Below are 13,726 nucleotides of genomic sequence, written 5' to 3'. Positions count from 1 at the left end.
TTGGGCAAAACGACGACGGATCGAGTGATGTGTGTAGTTCAAGTATTGGGGGCACTTCGAAGCCCCCTCGAAACTCGAAGAGGTTTTGGGCAAGGTGGTGGCCTCTTTTGCCTACCGTTAAACATTGCTCTGGAAGGTGTCATGAGAAAACGGGAATTAACATGAGTGGCACGATATTCCAAAAGTCGGTTCTACTGTTTGGCTTCGCCGACAATATCGACATTGTGGCTCGGACCTTTGTGAAGATGGCGGATAACCTCGAGTTCAAGTTGGTATTGGTGAAATCGAGGTGGTCGATGAGTTCGTGAATCTGGGCTCACTGGTAACTGCCGACAACGATACCAGAAATGAAATTTATTGGCGCATTACGTCAGGAAATCGTGCATACTTTGGTCTCCGGAGGACGCTTCAATCGAGTAGAATTCGTCGCCGCACCAAGTTAACCATCTACAAGACGCTGATCAAACCGGTAGTCCTCTACTATGCTTGTGGAGGATCAACGCGTAAAGATGCCGAGCAAAGGCCACACCACGGCTTGGGACTGTTTGGTAAGGTAAGGTTTGCTATGCGTAAAGTTTTTTGGAACTCTTGAAGCAGTATATGCGTTTTTTGGCGATTTGACACATCGATTTGATGTACTGAAGAGTAAGGCAAATGTATTCCTAAAATGGTTGTCGACTACACGCTGAAGCTATCCAAAATAATGTTGATGACATCATTAAAGCTATATAACTTCTTTGTGATCCAACGGGAAATATTGACACGAGAGTTATAAGGGGTCATCTATAGTATGTACCGAAAAATGCATCAGTTTCAATAAAACAAATACACGGCGAAACAGTTTGTATAACTTCTCGAACGTTGCAGGAGAAAGCACAGGTGGTGTTGGTCAGATGTTTGCACAAATTCAAACAAGAACTGTCGCTTGTAGGAATGTTATCAATGAGGTCATGAGACTATTTGCGGCTGTTTAGCCTAAAAATCTTTTTTTCGCAAATGAACAACAATTGGAAAAAAATGTGAGAGAGCTGTCGTTGTTTTACTACGAGCTTTGGGAACAAGATAGGGACAAGATTCAAGATCTCGAAAACACATGATCTTTGCAGGATTAGTAGTAGAGGATGTTCCCAATTGAAGTTGACGTGAAATTCTCGCATTTATCGTGGAGTGGTAAACATTGTCAACATAAGCGCTGATGCTGAAACTATTTCTAATGAAATGTATATTTGTTGCGTCATATTAAAGGCATTTTCAGAAGCTTATGCTTGTTAAGAACTATAGTAGCCGTTCAGTAACTGCAGCATGTTTATATTGCAATTCGATAGCTGCAACACTTGACACGAAATTATGAGGGAGGTTCATCACTACCGTTAACGTCCCGTTGCGGACAACTATCATACGCCTGTTCCATCTGCGCAAAAAACGTTCCTTTCTCGTCGTCGGTCTTCTTTCGTGTAGGCAGTGCACGTTTGACGCTGTAGTTGCACGATGGCGCATCCTATCTAACACTATAAAGCCAGTCTCCAGCTCGTCGATGATGCCACCGCTCTGGTAAAAGGTTGCCTCTCGATTTTCGCTTTTCCATACCTTCTGTCTCGACCAGCAAAGTTCCTGCAATGTTACGTTTGTAAGTTACTTGGATTGAGTTAATTATATATGTGATATTGCCGCAGCCGTGAAAGCATAACGATCTATGGTTCTATGTTCCGTGTTTCCAATCTTAGTCGTTATTTCGTCGCCTAGGTCTGTGCCGATTGTTTCGAACCGTATTTACTTCTTCTTTGTCCGATGACAACATTGCTCAGGTAACGCCAATCAGTTGTGTCCATGTTTCAGCTATCTTTATCATAGCGTTAGATAGGATTTTATGAGGGCCGGAGCTTCTTCCAAGTTACCAACTTACCATTTGATCGTTAGTTTGGCTGTAGACGATGAAATCTACTTTCAACCGAACTTTTGGTTAGTTGGGTGTACTTGGTTGTCAGTCAAGTTCTTCTGAAACACACAAGACAACACCCTGCTCTCAGATCGACAATAACCTGGTTAACATCATCGATTCCGAGACCCAAAACCCAGCAAACAATTTTGATGTTCAACAGCTTGTTAAGCTTTTGTTCAGTCGTAATCTACACAATAGGTTGTTTGTTGAACTGTTGCGACGATGAAGGTGAACTTACCACCGTATCCAGATCGCTGCCGCTTGATCGGAATTGATACACTTGAGCACCGTCGCCGATTGCATCAAGCTGTGTTTATAGCCAATTTACTCTATGGAGAAATCGACTCACCGAAGCTTTTGTCTCTCATGAACTTTCGTGCATCACAACGCGCTCTGCGTTCAACTGGATTTCTGCAGACCCCTTTTCATCGCACATCGTTCGGTTATAATGAGCCCGTCACTCCTTTATAAGAACTTTTATTTTTATTGAGCACGTGTTTGACTTCAACGAATACGTGGATAAATTGGTGCAGAAGATTAAAAGAACGAACATTCAATGAAATTGACATAAATATTGTAATATTTATTAAGACCTTGTACAGATAAATTGTTAAAATAAAAGACTGAATGATGAATTGTAGACCTAAATGTCGAACGATTGGCGCCCGGCTGACAAACGTATGCAAGATGTTTTGTAAGAGTGAAATTTTCTATAATACAGCGCGCACTACGAGAGATGGTTCATTCGAATGTCTAATGCTGTACAGTAGACGTACGTAAAGCGAAGCAGCCCCGGAGCAGAAGCAACACCCGAAGGGAAGCAGTCCCGGTGCCGAAGCAGAAGCAGCAGTGGAGAGGATAGAGTCGTCGAGGACGACTTCGAAACCAAACTTTCCAAAGCCGGAAGTTACCAGCTGTTATCTGGAATCCATCGGCTCGACGTGATAGTTCGAGCCGAAGACAAACTACCAGCGGACAGTCTAGAAAAAGGGCACCCAACTCGATTGCAGCAATTATCAAGGTTAACACTTCTCAATTCTACTCCTGTTTCATACACTGAGGCTGTTGTTGGAGAGTACCAGTGCGGTTCCGGGAAGGGCGATCAACAATGGACCAAATGTTAACCTTGCGTCAAATCCTTCATATTTTCAGGGGAGGAGACTTACAGATTCATAATTTGTTCATAGACTTCAAGGTGGTGTACGGTTCAGTTAGACGCAACGAGTTATGGTAGATTATGCTTGGACACGGTTTATCAACAAAACTGGTTAAGCCGATTCGTGCCGTTCTTGACGATTTCTCATCATGCGTCAGAATACCGGGCGTAATCTCGGAGGGGGGCTTGAAGATACGTTTACTTACAATCACTACATAAGTACGTCATTGTATTCGTTTTCGTTTTCGGGCGCAGAAAGGGGCCGTAGGGCCAAGTCTCCATTGATTAATTACTTTCCATTAGGGTGGTCGGTATTACCGACTTTTCGAAAAACCGGTATTTCGGTATTCATAAAACCGGTATTTTTATTTTTTTCGGATTAATACAAACCAGAGGTGACTCGTGGTCTTTAAACCTACTTTTTCAATTACAAAATTCTTGAAATCATAGTTTGGGGAAGTAATGATGATTGTCCGCGAAAAAAAACGCAACTCTGTACTAGGTATTTAAAATAAAACAGAAAAATAATTAAAGATATAGGGTGTCGAACGTCTCCGGTAGTGGTTGTCTTCGGCTGGTTTTCTGCCGCAGTCTTATGCAAAAACCTACCGAAGTAAGCCTTTGCTGAAGAATAAAATTTGGATTCGAAATTTATTTTTTGCTTAGCGTTTCAGGTTGCATCTATGTATGGACGTGTCGCTGCATGATTATTCGACATCATGAATCCAGCTTGGTCTAATGCTAGACTACGATTTTTGAAGCGCAAAAGATCTGTCGCTCTGAAAAAGTATACTAACAGGCGTAATCCCTCGACAAAGCAACATTTTTTCCAGATGAGTAAGGAGTATAGAGCTTATAATCAATTTCGGTATTCCGAATACGTGAGAGGTACGCAAAACGACTTGAAAAAGAAGCCTAAACGATTCTGGTCGTTTGTTAACGAGAAGGGTAAGCAGAGTGGACTCCCATCTAATATTTTTCTTGAGGACCTGGTGTCTGCTAATACTCAAACTACCTGTGACATGTTCGCGAAACACTTTGCTAGTGTTTTCAGTCCTACCGTAGCTTATGATTCACAAATTGACGACGCTATGCGTAACATTCCCGAAAATGTTTTCGAGTTAAACTCCATTCACTTCAGCGAAGCTGATATCAAAGCCGGTCTCCTAAAGCTTAAGACGTCTAATAAAGCGGGGCCGGACGGAATACCGTCAATTGTACTCAAAATAACAGGAGGGTTGTGCGCAAAGCCACGACCGCAAGGTTGAAGTAGAATACTTTAACAAGAAAGATAACCCAGCTGCTTGCGTGTCAGTCTTTTTTTCTAGTAAATAAACATTGACTAATCAGATCAATCGAATTTTACGCATCAACAAGGATTGACCATTTTCAATAATATAGTAAGTTGCTTGTCATGGTTGGGGCTTGACAATTTCTAAATTTTGAAATGAAATTTTTTCGGATTTCGTGCTTATGACTGAAGGAAAAGATAATTCAGTACGTTCTCAGACACGGAAATAAAGTAAAATTTATTACTTTTTCAAATTTAAAAATGTAAATTAACTCAAGAGAAAACATTACCGCTTTAATCATCTGGTTTTATTTTATCCCGAAAAGGACAATTTGTTGTTCAATTTAGTATCGGATAAGATGCCGATTACATCTTTGCGTTATCACTGACAGTGCGAACAAAGTATTCGTTGTGATAAAATAAACAGTGAAATGCTGATACTTTTCATTGAATGCATTTACTAGTGCCCACTATCGCACAGAGACTGCATTTCACTAAAGTACCTCACTGCATCAGCTGCTATCGATGCTGGTCAGGGTTGCCACATTTATATCTGTATTTTTCTTTGAAAATATCTGTATTCTCGGGCCAAAAAATCTGTAATAAAAATCTGTATTGAGCAAACTCAGAATCTTGGATGGAAAAAATTTACTTGCAGAACATATTTAAACAAATTCATTCTGCTCTACATGATGTTCATACAGGTTTTTGTTAAATTTATTTTTTAAAGTTTTCGTTAATTTAATATAAGAATCTCCTTCTTGTTCTGCAACGTAGCTTTCAGCTTTTAAAATTGAGATCATTAGCTTAGGGGCCATGCAATTTCTGGTTTCAATTATATATTAAAAGTATGTGTTCTAAACAAACCGAAGAGTGTAGATTTATATAAAAAATTCTCACAAATGATCTGTAATAGAAACTTGAAATTACCATCCCGCCTAATTGTGTTCAACAGCTCAGACCAAGTTAAGTCATTTGTTCAATGAATCTTCCGGTCAAAAAGTTTTTTTTTCAAGCGTGCGAAATTCGTTAGACAGCCCTTGTCAGTCAGTTATTGTTACGAATTTGGGGAATTACCGCATCATTTAAATTTTCCAATTTCACGAACGATTTAAGATTACTTAAAGCTGCCATTTTTATAACAGGATCGGTGAAATCGCACCTCTTTGCAATTTGTTTTACGAATTTTGAATAGAAATCCTGACAAATATTTCGAAACGTTCGTTTTCGGGCTTCGTTCAATCGTTCAATATTATTATTATTATTATTATTAAATAATAATAATAATTATGTAGGTATCGATAAAGAAAAAATGGAATGTGACTTGAACGAAGCATACATAATCCTGATGTTGTTTTTTTTTTTACAAAACTTTGAAAATCGAATCGAATTCTACCTTTGAAATTGATTCCAGTTCGTTGGTATAACAAAAAAAATCTGTAAAATCTATCGCTCGCGTCGTACGCAGAGGATCGTGATGTTTGGCAAGAAATATACTCATGGTTAGTTTTCGTAATAAGCGCGCAACATTGTTATATTCTGTTTTTCAGGTTTTTCGCGGGATCGTATCGTTTTTTTAGAGCAGACAAAGTGTGTACGAGAAACGTCGTTGGTCGATCTGTTAGGTAGAAAATTTCCGGTTGACCGAACCCCTAGTGACTCCGCGTCGATACCTTCATGAGGTCGAATTATCTGCAGATAGATCAACAATGCGCAATAGATTTCGGTGTAAAGAGGATCACCTTACGAGGAGATATCATATCATTTCAAGTTGTCCCAATTTGATCAAAGGTCCAGTATCCTTGCGTACGGTTTATTGTTGCGGTGTTACATTGTAAAACTGAATAAGTTCGAATCGCATTATGAATATCGTGGCGGATATAATGAACTTGTTCGCGCGATTCTTCTAAAGAATCCGACACTCGAAACCAGCGCATTGTTTACCAAAACGAACCCTGCTGTGTACCTTGCCCTTTCTCCAACATCCCAGCGATTTCTCGTGGAAGTGCAGAGGTGTTCTCGGCTTCCAATAAGCGAGTATCACGTCAACATTTTCCTATACAAATTCCTTTTTTGACCTGCATTCGGATGCGGCCGGCGCTGGTATTGCCTAATATAAAGATTAACCCTTAAATGCGCAATGTTGTTTTAAAACAACACTACCAAAACGTTTTAAAACATACGTATTTTAGTATTTTTCAGATATATAATTCATTAGAACAGCTCTCTAGACTCTAACGAAGAAAGCTGAACAGCTGGAAGTACTGTATTTGAATGATTTGTTTTTATTTTTGCTGTCAAAATCTCGGAAACGAAAAAAAAAAACATGGCGAGATTCCCGACTGGTGGTGACTGTCTTTGAAAATAAATTTTATAATAAGGTTAATGGTTAGTAAAAATGTCTGAATTATCAGTAATTATACTAACAAAAGGTCAAGTTTAAAGTTACTGTTAACAAAAGTAATTGTTTAGACTTTATTCTGCGATAAAGTCACAGTGTTGTTTAAAAACAACATGGTAATATTTGCACATTAAAAAGTAAATCTTTTAATTTTTTTATGCATATTGGTTAGTTTTAAGGCAGTAAACCTGTTAAACATAGATTTTATGTTTTCAGATAATTTTTTAACGTCGTGCGCTTTTAAGGGTTAAGGTCATCAGTTTTTACACATTGAGGATGAACCCGTATAAACAAATACCATACACGAATTGTTTCCCGTATAGTATCTTAACCATTTATAAAAAAGTCACATAACCATTTACATACCATTTCAGCTTTAGTTTGGATAATTCCAGTACTTTACGTTAGTAACACTAGCACCATCTGCTGTCGTGTTCGCGCTGCGTCATGTATTTCGACATCAGCGCCAGCGTTATTGCATGTGTCAAACGTTTGGATAATTCCAGTACTTTACGTTAGTAACACTAGCACCATCTGCTGTCGTGTTCGCGCTGCGTCATGTATTTCGACATCAGCGCCAGCGTTATTGCATGTGTCAAACGGGGAACTACAAAATATGTATGAGATTGCATGACAGCGCCCCAGACGACGTTTTCGCGCGATGACTGTTATTCGATTGAAAATTTGAAATGAACGTTTTTTGTGGCGATGGAGCCAGGTTCCAGTGTTACGTCTGTTAGTCTGTGCTTAAACTATTTATATTCAGTATCCCCAAATAGGATAGTGAGCACTATTTGTTCACCACACCTTCAACGGTTGAAGCTCCATCGAGAAACGAAGAGACATCTTCTAGCAAACGCTGTAGTCGCAGGTTTTTGTCAAACTATAATGGAAGGTAATCAAATTGGTCACAAATCTTCCGGCTTTAGTATTTATACAATAATTTTTTCTTTCCAGTATCTCCGAGCAGAACGAAGTTGAAGTCGACATTGCACGACGAATGCAAAACAGCGCCCCTCGCAGCCTGGAAGAATACAAATATGACTACTCACAAAGAGAAATGTGCTACATGGCTGGAAAGTGATGATATTTGAAGGTGAAAAACAAAAACATCATATTTTTGCAAAAAATAAAGCAATCGCCACTAACAATCTTTATAATATTCAAAACAATATCACGACTATTCCACAAACGATTGTCAGAATATAAATCAATATAAATATACCATTCATGAAATGATACCTGAACAACTAGAAACTACTGCAAAATAACATATTCGTACTATTTGAAGAATAGTTTTAGTACCAAATTTTGGATTATTAGATAACCATATTGTGTATAATATCGAAAAAAATATGTTCGGGAAAATCGCTGTTTTTGAATGGTAACCATCCTAACGCCGATTTTATTGAAAATTTGTTCGAAGTGTTATGTCTGTTAGTCTGTGGTTTAAGTCATTCAGTTTAGTACAGTAATAACTGATGAAAGACATTATCACGAACAGTTACCATACTTCATTAAGTACAGTTAAAGTCCTTACCGCTTCAGCAATGGTTTTTGATTATGTGGGATGTTGGTCCCAAGCACCATCTGTTGGTTCTCTGTGTAATTACAGCTGATCTGGCAATAACGGAGTAGCAACCGCGGGCGGTCAATTATGCTCATGCTCATAACAAAAAATCTGTAAAATCTTTATTTTTGACAATATTCTGTAATACAGATTCTGTATTGCTTTTTCAGTTCAAAAATCTGTAAAATACAGAAAAATCTGTATATGTGGCATCCCTGATGCTGGTATCCACTGCACAGCTAGTGCTGCTGCTAAGGGAGGACGACTGCTGTTGTCGCTGTCTAGAACTACTATGAGCGGCTTCGACTGAAACAGGCTCTTATGTAGGCCAAATAGCATGTTTTCAATTGCAAGGTATATGATTCTGTCGGCCGTGCTTGGGAAGCAATCATACAACGACCAATCAGATGTCGAATTTTTCGTTTTGACAAGATTTCACTATTTTCAATAGTACAATAGTTTGACTAAAAAAAAAATACAATAATCTTCTTTTGGGAAGAATCTTAGAAGATTTTCCAATCTATTGCTGCAAGAACGAAGGAAGTACATCGAATACTAACCGATTTATTAGCATTCGAAATTGTACGTATTTTTCACTTTTTTCGGTTTTAGATTTTCATTTCACATCCCTATGTAGCCGAACTTCCTGAGAGAAGTGCTCTACTTCAAAATGTGCTGAAGTGTTATGCAAGCCACTACAAAAAAATTGTAATATCTCGCCAAACATGTGAAAAGGGCCCATGTGCCACATGTAAACAAGCCAAATTTTCTCGTTTTTAGATTGATACACGCTAAATCTGCCCTTACCAATAAGCTGTATTGATAAAAGAATTTACTCTTAATCAAACAATCGTATTTGTACGGGTAGATTAAGCTTGTGTTCATTGAAAAACGTGAATTTGTGGCTTGTTTACATATGGCACATGGGCCTTTTTCACATGTTTGGCGAGATATGTCATTTTTACAGAATAAGTTTCCTGAATCTTGCAAAAAATCATATATCTTCCCAGTCTATAAAAAAGGAGATAAATGCAACATTACGAATTACCGCGGAATCACATCTCTGTGTGCCGGGTCGAAGCTGTTGGAGATTCTCGTGGGTGAGCTTTTATTTAGTAAAGTGAAATCGTACATCACAATAGAACAACACGGCTTTTTTCCCAAACGCTCGATTAACACAAACCTGCTTCAATTTTAATCGTTTTGCATTAAGAAGATAGAGGAAAATGCTCAAGTTGACACAGTGTACACAGATCTTAAGGCGGCTTTTGACCGCATTGACCACCACATATTGTTACGGAAACTAAGCCGACTCGGTGCTTCTGACGGTTTTGTTAGTTGGCTACATACTTACCTGACAAACCGCAGCCTTTCAGTGAAGATTGGATCCACTGAATCTCGTACCTTCTGCAACCAGTCTGGAGTTCCACAGGGTAGCAACTTAGGACCGTTACTCTTCCTGATATTTTTTAACGATGTTTGTTTTATAATTCCATCTGGATGTAAACTACTATATGCTGACGATTTAAATATATTTATTGTTGTACGGTGTTTAGAAGACCAGTTTGCAGAATGGTGCCGCTTGAACAACCTTACGATTAGTGTTTCCAAATGCTCCATTATTAGCTTCACTCGACGTAAAACTCCTATATTGTTCAATTATAAAATCGACGATGCTCCTCTTGGAAGAGTTGACGTAGTAAATAATTTGGGAGTGTAACTGGATTCCAAACTTACATTCCAGAACCACTACTCTAGCATCATTTCGAAAGCTAACCGCAACCTAGGTTTCATTATGCACATGGCCAAGGACTTTTGCGACCAGTACTGCTTGCGAGCTCTCTACTTCTCGCTAGTACGCTCCATTCTTGATACAGCCTCTGTTGTATGGAGCCCGCATTTACAAATTTGGACATCCAGAATAGAAGCTGTACAACACAGATTCATCAGATTCGCCCTAAGACATCTTCCTTGGTCTGACACAGTAAACCTACCACCATATGAAGACAGATGCAATCTGTCGAATATCGACACTTTAAACAAACGGAGGAATGCATCAAGAGCTGTTTTCGTCGCTAAACTGCTAATGGGTGAAATTGATGCTCCTGAGCTCCTGTCGCTGTTGAATTTAAACGTCGGTTCCAGGCCTCTAAGATCTCGAGACTTCCTTCGACCTGCGTTTCATCGAACCGACTATGGGAAACATGAACCAGTTCAAGCGATGTGTTGTATTTTCAATAGTGTATATCATTTGTTTGACTTTTCTTCAACTCTAGAGCATTTTAAAAACCGAATCCTTCGAAGTGATATGCTAGATTAATCATAAAAAATATGTGTTATAGTGTTATAACTTTTTATAATTCTTGATTGATTTTTGTATGTGATCTGTAATTGAAACTCTGTACACCTCATTTAAAAATGGGTTTTTATACCGATTACCGGTTACCGGTTATGATGTTATCAGTTCAAGTCGGCTTTTCCCATTCCACACTTCATTTAGACTTTGTCAGTTGAAGTTAAATAAATAAATAAATAAATTATACTTTTGCATTTATGAGTACCTATGCTTCATTACGATCCAGATTTTTTTGTAAGATTAGGACCTCTGCGACCATTGTTTTGATCTCTTGTGGTATACGATCCAGATACAACACTGGATAACAGTGTTTGAAGAACTCCAATGAATGAATCTAGTGATATGATTGCGAAAAACTTAATCTCGGAACTAATGTAATAACAAAAAAACATGCAGATTTTTACTCAATTTTTTTTTCACATCGCAAAACTTAATTTCAAATTAGTGAATAACTTTAAAATTCGTAGTAAAACAATATTTGAAACTGGAGAAGAGTATATGAATGAAGTAAAAAAAAAAAAAAGAAATCACGATCAGACCAGAATTTACTTTTTACGAATCCGAATGAATAGAAGGTAAATACTTCTTTATTCTGTTCGATGCTCTTTAAACAGTTCGTTCAAATTATTCATTATTATAATTATTTTATTAATTTTAGCCCCTGATGGAGAAACGAAAAATGTGGCATATGAACAAGTTTGTAACTAAATTAGAAATAAATGTTTGAAATGAGAGGTTGGTAAAACATATATAAAAATATAGAAAATTATGGAAAAAGCGTTTACACGAGTGAGGCCAAGTATATTCAGCTAGTTGCTAATAAAAGCCCGCTGCGGTACGGGCGACGAAGGTTTGAACTATTCAAATTTACTTTTTCAAGGAGCAGTAACTTTTAGGATGAAATTCTTTATTGGTTGATTATTTCATCCTGTAAACACTTTATATCAACAAAAAATAAATTCCTAATCCAAATGTATATTTATTTATTATTTTTTTAAGTTTTACTTTCAAGTAGCACAAATGAATAATGAATTTTCGCTGACATGATTGTGATAACTGCCTCAAACTATGTTTTTTATAATTTGTAGTTAAACTGGCAGGTTCAAAACCCACGCGTTGCCACTGTGAGTATAAGAGTGTAAAAAGATTAGCTGTTCTACTTAAAAAAATGTTTTGCTTTATCGATATGAAGTTTTTTGACATAGTATCGATACAAACAAACACATCGTCTGAATCCGAGCAGAACAAACAAAAATTGATGAATAGTTAAGGGTAAATTATTATTTAATGTTGCTTTTGTATAAATGTATTAATTATACATATACATCGTCATGTGATTTGTAAAGTCTGCCTAAGTGAGTAGCATTCACTAACCTAACAATGATTTATGAATATTGTGACAGTTTTTTCAATTTAAAGAAAAATACCGAAAATACCGGTTTTTTCGCCTCTCTAATACCGGTATTTCGGTATTGCGAAAAAATATCGGTTTTACCGGTTTTTGTTTTACCGGTAACCACCCTACTTTCCATACTGTACCAGGAGAGAGATGTAGATTTGGCATCGCAGAATAATAACCTCAGGGGTCTAATGAATCCTGCTTGGGACTGCCGGATAGTAGAATAAGTTGTTGAATATAGGGGTTAGTCGAAGTAACAGTGATAATAGTGTGGGAGAGTTCGACTGTAGATGGTATCAAGAATTGGGATTTCGGCTTAGCAGTCATTCATCTCAGAATTTAGAACGAAGCTATTGTCATTCGTCCCAACGTTTAGATGTTTAGATTGTCCAATGATAAAAAAAAAAGAAAAAAAAAAATTTAAAATTAGTGACTAGTGAACTTTAAATGCAACCACCTGACGTAGTCCGATAATCATCATTGTAAGTCGAGGGAAAAAGTTTTGTAAAATGCAAAGTTATTAATAAATTACTCCTTTGAACAGTTTCCCCTGATGAAGGCACCAATAAGTGCTGAAACGTTGGGACGAATGACAATAACTTCGTTCTAAATTCTGAGATGAATGACTGCTAAGCCGAAATCCCAATTAGTGATAATAGTTTCAGATAGGGAAGGAAAGGAAGAAGTAGACATAGATGAGGAGAGATATCTGTCATTGATGGGTTTTACAATTTCAGTAATGTGTTATTTTGGCCAACCCCTTGCGACTTTACCCACGTGATCAAGTGCCAAAAATTCGCTTAAATTTTTTACATTATTATTAGGGATGTTACGGATGTGATTTCTTAGACATCTGCCGATGCGGATGCGGATATGTGATTACGGATGCAGATGTTGATGCGGATGTCAATTTTCATGCGCAATTTCCGCATTTGCGGATGCGGATATCCTTTACATCCCTAATTTTTATTATTAAACTTTCAGTACATTCTATATTTCTAAAATGCAAAAGCTCCATTCTTGACTTAATGTCAACAATAAATTATAAGTCAGGAAAAAAAACCACGTGGTCATTTCGTTAACCCCCCACCCCCGTGGGTGGTCTTTTGACAAACACATTTAAACACAGACTCTTATTTCTACTGCTACGGCTACTACAACTGCACAGAATTAAGAAGTATGTATTTGTCACTTTCTAGATGAGAACAGAGCTTGTACAATGTGGTCTGGTCCACGTGTGAAAAGAATTCAACAAAACTTTTACCAATTGATATTGTCATGAATCCTTCCTACATAGGAGACTGCCGATATCAGAACTAAAACATAGGTATCTGACTCTCATGATCTCCCTTAGCTCCCATCCGCCACCCGGAAGCACGCGTCCTTGGGCTGTCAAAGCTGAAACAACTTTGTGGCTCTATCTTGAATTTGGTTCTATAAAGCTATAAGAACCCTAGATTGGAGCTCAACCACCAAGCCCAGGGACGTCATGGTTTTTATTTCTTCAAATTTAAAAAATTCAGAAAAAGAACACCGCTTGTATTATTGTTAGGAACCCTCTCTTTTTGCAAATTCAGGTTTTACATACCCAAATTTTTTTGATAAATATGTAAC

This window comes from Wyeomyia smithii, chromosome 3 (assembly GCF_029784165.1).
Source record: "Wyeomyia smithii strain HCP4-BCI-WySm-NY-G18 chromosome 3, ASM2978416v1, whole genome shotgun sequence".
NCBI lineage: Eukaryota > Metazoa > Arthropoda > Insecta > Diptera > Culicidae > Wyeomyia > Wyeomyia smithii.
The sequence above is the reverse complement of the archived record's forward strand: the minus strand, read 5'-3'. Positions refer to the sequence as shown.